We start from the raw sequence: 8,707 nt of genomic DNA on the forward strand, positions 1-8,707 counted from the left end.
AAGGAGTGTATCTACCTGAGGTAAATATGTTCAACTCATATGCCTGTCTTTTGTTTGGCTGGAAACCACAGGTGTGGGTTCAATTCCAGACCCGAAGGGCAGCTAGGGGCCATAGTCTCAGTGGTTCCACCAGGCTCTTTGAGATAGGATTTTAAGAAGTCATAGAATTCTAATGTTCAAAACTAAAGAAAAACATTTCAGTAGGTCCCAAGCTTCATACAGACCTAAAGGAAACATGATTAGTGATGATTTTAAAAAGGCAAAGTCTTGTAAAGGCTATCAGGGCAAAGATAACTGTTTTGTTTACATGTATTTCCTCTATACTTGACTATACTAGGTGCAATTGCCACCATTTACATAAATTGTACAGTTACTCTATGAGTGAAAATTCTGAACCTGTTGCAGCAATTTCCCACTTCTCTGGTTGGGCTGAAATTTAGCCTTCATTGTTGTGAGTTCACATCCCAATTCAGAAAACCCAATAGTTTGAGATTGCCAACAAAAACCATTGTTCTTGATGTTCTCTTCTTTTGTAAGGTATTCCGTTGTGTTTTACTTTGACAAGGGTTGTAATTTTAATCAAAATAGTTAATTAACAATTGAGTTTTCTTTCAAGACTTGCAGTCTGAGCATTTCAGAGAATACATTTCTTCATCAGATGATTCTGTTTAAGACTAGATGGTTGCATCTATTACATCTACTTCCTGCAGGGGTCAGAGGAGAGCCTTTAATTCTACTAGAAAATAGTTATTTATATTCTCAGACCACTCAGGGTTCAATAGCATCATCTTTTGGATTGATATTCTAAGATTTCTTGAGAGTCTTCAAAGTTATTTTCCTGGCCCTTTGCTATATGTACTTTCCAAGAGTGAAGGTGGAAAAGGGGTCTGGCCACTTAAGTCAACCTGAGGATGGAAAAATAAGACCCTATATGAATAAATGCTGGTGGAAAAATCTCTAGACTTGGGAATTATATAAACCAAAAAAACCAAACTCACTGCCATTGAGTCGGATCTAACTCTTAGTGACCCCTCCTTGGGCTTCCGAGATGGTATCACTACGGAAGTATATTGCCCAGCCTTCCTTCCAAGGAGTGGCTGGTGGGTTTGAACTGGCAGTCTTCTTTCTGGTTAACAGTCAAATGGCTTAGGCAGGAATTATAGCCAATATATATTTCATCCCTTGCTTATGCTTTTAAATTCTCAAACTAAAACACAAACTAACAAACCTGTTGCTGTCAAGTTGATTTTGACTCATGATGACCCTGTGTGTTAGAGAGTACAACTTCTCTGTAGTGTTTAGTGTTTTCTTGTCTGTAATCATTATGTAAGCAGACCAGCAGACCTTTCTTCTCAGGTGCCACTGAGCAGTTTTGAACTGCCAATCTTTTGGTTACTAGATGAGTACAATCCATTTATGTCACCCAGGCCAGGTATCATTTATTTGGGGGCCCTGATATCCATATTACCAAGAAAATGCCTACCCCTCAGCCCCAGCTCATGTACGTGTGCATGCACACACATACACAATATGTCCACACATCCTTCTGACCTCAACTCTTCTACTGTCCAAGAATATATAGGCAACACCTATCCTATATGGCAGGTATGGGATAGGACTTCCAACTGATACTACAGATTTGTCATCACTCCCTTTCAATTAAACAACAACAACAAAATCATAATTTTAAAAATTCATGATAGAATTGTCCATTTTGCAATTAGTGAAACTGCTATTCTAATGAAAGAAAAATCAAGACAAACAGCAGCATTTAGGGATGTGGGATACTTTTTTCCAGGCTCTGGGTGCTCACCCCAGTGAGTGTGGTGAAAGTTGTCTCTGTTTCATTCCTGCCTAGGTTTACACTCCATCTGCTCTCAGTGATCTCACACATACAGCAACAGACAGTGGGCCTGGGGGTGACAATGTATATGTAGATACCTGATAGGGCTAGAGACATGGCCATCTCTCCACAGTGGTCTTCTATCTGGGCCACTTTTTTCTGTTTTGTTAAATTCAAAAAGTGTGTATATTCTGTTAAGGAAGCAACATTCCTAATTAGAGTAATGAGTTGAAAGCTTTTAAGTTTTATCACCTTGGATTTGCACAGTTTGGGTTTGTGAACCTATTGCATTTCTTTTTATTACCCCAAGAATTTCTTGACAGGTTTATAAAAATAGGTGATTGTAAGAATATCTACATCTTAGTAATGTTATTTGGTTGAATTGCGAATGTAAAACATTTTGATATTTTTGAAGAAAGGTGTTTACCCTCACAAAACACTGAAACACTCCACAAATTTTGATGACTAGATAACTTTCCATAAATTAATGAAAATGTAAGTGATATAATAACCTAAAGACATATAGTTTTACTATTATTTAAATTCATACCATAGTAAACTTGGAACTTCTACCTTTTTTAAATCCTAAATTTACAGATAACAGGAAAGGTGTACTTTTGTTTGCTCCATGTAAAATACCACACTTATTTATTTATTTTTAAAATATTTATTTGTTTTCTATTGTGATTTGGGTGAAAGTTTACAGAGAAAATTGGTTTTCCATTCAACAATCCATACACATTATATTTGTGACATTGACTGCAATCCCTACACTGTTACAGCATTCTTTCTACTTCCTTCTGCACCCATCCCTTCCCTTCATCCTTCCTCCCCACCCCTCTCACCTTCCTGACTCTATCTCATGTGCTTGGTTGTTCTGAGTGCATACCTTCCTCATATTACTGTTCACCTTCTAGGCCTATCTATCATTTGTTTGACAGTTAAGTTATGGGGATTAAGTTCAGTTCCTAGCTTGAAGAGTGTCTAAAGGCCATAGTCTCTGGGGTTCCACAAGTCTTCAGCAGACCAGTAAGCCTGAACTTTACTATGAAAATATCACAAAATTTAATGATGTCTTAATTAAAGGGTAATTGTGATATGCATTCCTTTTTCCTCCTTTACAGTTTACAAAAAAATTATAATGCATAGAGAATGCTCTTGGGATTATACCTGATTGGGGAGGGAAGAAAGCAGAATTGGACAGACAGAGTAGCTGGATGGCAATGAAGTGACAGCAAAGGTCTCAGCTGTCCCTACATGGAGCTCTGAACCTGGGAAAGTTTTTTAGAGTTGCCCTGAGTTGGGGGAGGGGAGCACAGCCTTTAGAGAGTCTCACTGACTGATCTTTGGATACACCTGCTCTTGTAAGGGAATGAGGAGCTCTGGTAGTGTAGTGCCTAAGGCATTTGACTGCTAACCAGAAGGCTGGTGGTCCAAACCCACCAGCCACTCCTTGGAAGGAAGACTGGGCAATCTACTTCCATAGAGATACTGCCTCAGAAATTCAAGGAAGGGTTGCTAGGAGTCGACACTGACTTGACGGCAGTGAGTTTGGTTTTTTTGATAGTAAGGGAACATGACCTTGATTCAGGTGACTCTTCGCTGTTGTTGTTGGCTGCCATTGAGTTGGCCACTGATTCATGGCAATTCCATTTACAACAGAATGAAACATTGCACCATCTGCATGAATGGTTGTAATCAGACTATTGTTGTCTACAGGGTTTTCATTGCCTGAAACCCTTGGAAGTATATCTTCTAGCTTTCCTTCCTTGTCCATCTTAGTCTGAAAGGTCTGCTGAAACCTGTTCAGCATCGTAGCAACACACAAGCTTCAAGTAACAGATAGGTGGTGGCTGTGCATGAGGTGCATTGGCCAGCAATCCAACCCAGGTTTCCTGCATGGAAGGGGAGAGTTCTACCACTGACTAGAGGCAGTTAGTTACCAAGGAAGACTGGCAGGTGAGGATACTCCCAGCAGTTGAAGGGAAAAAGTCCTTCAATCTGAAAGAAGGATTGGGTCAATCATCAGAGCCTCCATTACAGAAGGAGTGATATGCTCTTTTGTGGTTGGTGGGAAGGCAACAAGAAGGAGAAAGTTGGACAGTAAGGTAGAAGGGACATTCAGAAGTGGGATCATCAGTTTTTAATAATCAAGGGTTGACTGCAGTTTATAGATTGACTTGTTAAATGGACAGAGTGCTCTGAGGTCCCTGGAGATGCACCTTTCTAATGCACACTAGAAGGCATCCTCTAGACTAGCCAGGGCTCTACTGTATGGATCGAGTTCAATTATTAATCAGAAGCGATGGGCTATGCTGGCTAATGCTGCCTAATGGCCCAGGCTAGGTAATCGTGCTTGTTTGTAATGCATGTGCAGAGCACAGGATGGGTTGGTATTGACATGGCTTGCTCCTCACTTCATCTGGACACCTCTGTGGTAGAATGCTTTGAGGTCCTAGTGAAATACACCAAACCACTCGTGTGACTTAATGCATCTTTATAACATTAGCACTACCTCTTAATGTATCACATAGATGATAAAGAAGTGCCTGCAAGGGAGCTAGTGGGAAGGGGGCTTTTAAAAGCAAACTCTCAGCCTTTGTGGCACTATCACCATGCCCCTAAGTGTTTTTGTGGCCAATTTAGAACTACTCAGCATGGAGTTCATACACCTGCATTCTCATTAAGAAAGTCAGCTTAGCATTTGGTCCAGAAATGACAGAATTATTTAGATTTTTTCATCTGAAAACAGATCTCAGGGGAACTAATTGGACAGTTTTGAACTTGGATCTGAAAAGAAACCTCTGGGCTGTTTGATTAATGACGATTACTATTATTCTGTGTCTCTCCTGTTAGTAGGAAGTTTGCATTTTGCTTGAAAGTCCAGCTTGTTGTGGAAACAGATCTGGTTCAGAGTAGATTTGAAACTGAAAAGAATATGTGCTCCTGAAATTCTGTTGTTCTCTAGTATTGAATTACAGTAATGTTGGAAATTAGATTTTTGTATTTGAAATCCAAGGCCCTAAATTTTAATACTCAACGTTTAAAACAAAATGCCATTTTGTTTTTTAGCTTAGCAGACCATGGATCCCTGCAGTTTACAAGCTAATCATTTAAGAAGTTAACTTGGATTGGCCATATTTAAGGCAAATCACTTACTGGGAGTGTGCTCTTACCAGGGCCCTGCAAGTTTCTGAACAAAAGGAGAGGATAAACAGGGAAGCCTCCCACCTCAAAAGTTTGATTTTCTTATCTCTTTGTCTGTGTGTCTGTGTATGTCTTTGTAGTGCCTTTATTCTCTTATTTAGGATGTGCTTTTAATGAGATTTATTAGCCAGTATGTAAAAAAAAAAAAAAAGAAAGAAAAACCAATTATGAGCTTATTTCAGATTCAGACTTTGGAAAAGTGTCCTGTTAGGAGAAGCTGGGGGACAGACAATTCTGTTTCTTCCCCAGCACTCTCGAATCATCATAGCTGTCATCTGATTGTTCCTAGAAAAATGGTGCAAAATTTCTAAAATGGATTCCCTCCTTCTCTCAGAGCTGGATAACAAAATCCAAAAGTCTCTGATCTAATGAGGTCATAAACATCTAAGTGTCTTCCAGTGAAGGCAGGAGTTAGTTCTGTGGAGTAAACTGAATAGACATGAGGAACTTTAGGGAGACAATTTTGCAAATTTTTTTTTTTTTTTTCCTCTTGCCAAAGACTCTGCTGGTTCATTCTCAGAAAGATATTTGCAGTGAGGTGAGGCTCTGAGTCACCTGCCCTCTTGCTAAATTCTCTTGTGACTAATGTAAGTAAGCTTTAGGTGGTCAATCCATGATCACTTTTCTTTACTCAGAGAGTACAGCTATTGCATGGAGCAAACCCCATTCTGCACTTCATCTGTATCAAGCCCTAATCATCAGAGACAGCTTTCTCAAACAGCACAATTTCTATTTAGACAGAATTTCTATTCATCTAGAAGGAGTTTTGGTGGTGCAGTGGGTAAGGTGTTTGGCTACTAAGAAGAAATTTGGCAGTTCAAAGCCACCAGCTGTTCTGTGGGTGGAAGATGAGGCAATCAAGTTCCATAAAGATTCACAGCCTTGGAGACCCTATAGGGGTTGCTATGGATTGGAATCACTTGATGGCAGTGGGTTCGTTTACATTTAAGGCTAGAACAATAGGGGAGTGTTATATACATGATGGCTTACTTTTTTGTCTGAGATTACAAAACACTAAAATCTAGTATACAAGCTACCAAGTGAGACCCTGAACATTGCAGGGGACCTAGGCTTGCATTAACTGGAATTATATTACATTTTGTTGGGAAAAGGAGCGCTGCCGGTGTAGTGCTTAAGGCATTGGGCTGCTGACCAAAAGATTGGGGTTCAAACTCACCAGATGCTCCATGGGAGAAAGATGAAGCAGTCTGGTTCTGTTAAGATTTACAGTCTCGGAAACTCTACGGAGCAGATCTATACTGTCCTTTAGAGTTGCTATGAGTCAGAACCAACTCAATGGTAGTGGATTTGGTTTTAGGTTATGCTGGAAAATTGTTTGTAATAGTATGAGGTATGGTTAGTGTTACAGGTTAAAACTAGTATTTAGAACCATTTTGACCAAAGCAGTGCAGTGAGCATAAGCTTTAGTCCAGAACTGTAAGGAACTTAAAAACATCTGTAAAATCTTTAAGATCTGGAATATTTTTAGTTCCTATGAAATGAAAATTTCTTAGGTGCCAGCAAGGAAGTTCATCCCTGCCATGGGAGTTTTCTCTCTGGGTCTTTGAAGCCACAGGGCAGAGGCAGCCCCTGGGCTCCCAGTAGCATGCACAGTGTTTCATTGAAAAGATTCTTAACTCAGTAACAGCATTAGAATCAGCATGATACTGTCAGAAAGAAAGTTTGTTTGTTTGTTTATTAATTTTTTTTACTCAGAAGCAGCAGAACCAAAATCTGGGTTCAGAAAAACATTTATTATGTTGCTGTGTTGGTGTTCCCCACAGCTCTCCTAGCTGCTCTTTTTTTGTGACAAATCTTCATTTCCATTTCAGCACCAATGTCTTCATTTCAAGAGAAGCTAACACTGCTATTTGGACCTAGCCTGTAAACCAGTGATAATGAGATCTGATGCTAAAATGCCTGGGATTCATGTCTTGGAGTCCTAGAATCTCAGATTTGACCTGAACGTTCAAAGTCATCTATTTCTTTCACTGATTTTGTATTAGAATCACGGCAACAGCATCCTTACCAAATGCCATCTTTCCTGCTTGTTCTTTGCAGAGTTTGGCAGTTACTGGTTTGCAAATCCTGTCCTTTATCATTATAGTAAAATACCATAAACTTCCTGATGAGGAATGGCAGGGCAGTAGAGACTGCCTAATGGCTCAGGGCCATAAAGCTAGGTAGTAGAAGACAGGAATATTGATTTTCCAACAAGGGTTTAGTTCACATGGTCTCAATCTGATATGGAGATAAATGATCTGATGTAAGATTAGAAAGATGGTGAAGATAGTAGCATATTTTATTCTTGTGCCCATTTTAAGTCAGCTTGTCCTGACACAGAGTTGTTTAATGTCATGTTAGTAATATTCATTTAAGACAAGTCCAAAGCTTTTGGTTTTACAAATAGAATTTTCTGTAATTCATAAAAACTCATCTTTTTGCAAAATTGATAAGGTCTTCCTAGTAGAAGATTGTACATTATGCCAGTGATATGTCTTATAATATTAAATATGGAAAGCTTTTTTTTTTTCCCAAGAAAAACAGAAGTCATTTTATCAGCCCAAGAACTAGGCATGAAGTAAATAAAATCAGACTTTGGTTAAATAATCAAAATCTGATTAACTCTTAATTAAATAGCCTAGAGGTTTTTTGGTAACAATAATATAAGATTAGATGTTTGATTTCATTATTCTTTTAATACTTAAACAATTAATGCTTTTAAACAATTAATGCTTCCCTGTTGTATAGAAGATAAAGTTCAAACTCATTGATATGGAAAAATCAACCCAGCAAACTTTCCATTTTCATTATCTACCACTTCACTCTATGCCCTTGGATTCCAGCTTCAGAACTTTTCACCATTTCTAGAAAGTAATAATGATGTATTTATTTTCAACTTAACACCTTGGCATGCATTGTCTCTTTGCTTAATACTACCATGCTCTCTCACTTTTATTTTTACTAGCAACTAACCAATCCATAAAGACTCAAATCAAACATCACCACAACTGTATCCCCAAAAAGGAGCTTTGCTGGCATAGTGTGTAAGGCATTTGACTGCTAACTAGAAGTTTGGCAGTTCAAACCCACCAGTTGCTCCATAGAAGAAAGACTGGGCAATCCACTTCCATAAAGATTTACCACCTTAGAAATCCAAAGGAGGGTCCCTGTGAGTTGGAATTGACTCAATGGCAGTGAGTTTGGTTTTTTTTGTACCCCAAAAACACTTTGAAAATATATTTAGGTCCGATAGAGCCTGGTGAAATCCCTGAGACTATGGATCCCAGTTACCCTTCAGGTCTGGATTTGAACTCACTCCCATGGCTTCCATCCAAACACCAGATAGGCACATAGGGTGAACATTTACATTAGGTAGGTATACTCCTTAGAATGATTAATCATGGGAGAACAGAAGGGCAGTATTTGCACAGGGAGCTAGTTCAGGGGCAGAAATGCATAGGAAAGAAGCACATAGGAAGAGGTCACTACAGAGAGAAAGTGGGAAGAGAGCTAGCTGTTACATTGTGAGGAATTGCAGTCAATGTCAAGAAACAAAATGTGCATGAACAAAAAGAAGAGTTGATGAGGAGGCGGGGCAAGATGGCGGACTAGGCAGAAGGATTGCACAGACCCTCTTCAACAAAGAAAAGGGAA

Source organism: Orycteropus afer, unplaced genomic scaffold (genome assembly GCF_000298275.1).
Source record: "Orycteropus afer afer isolate SDZICR_OR568_19922 unplaced genomic scaffold, OryAfe1.0 scaffold00040, whole genome shotgun sequence".
Classification (NCBI taxonomy): domain Eukaryota; kingdom Metazoa; phylum Chordata; class Mammalia; order Tubulidentata; family Orycteropodidae; genus Orycteropus; species Orycteropus afer.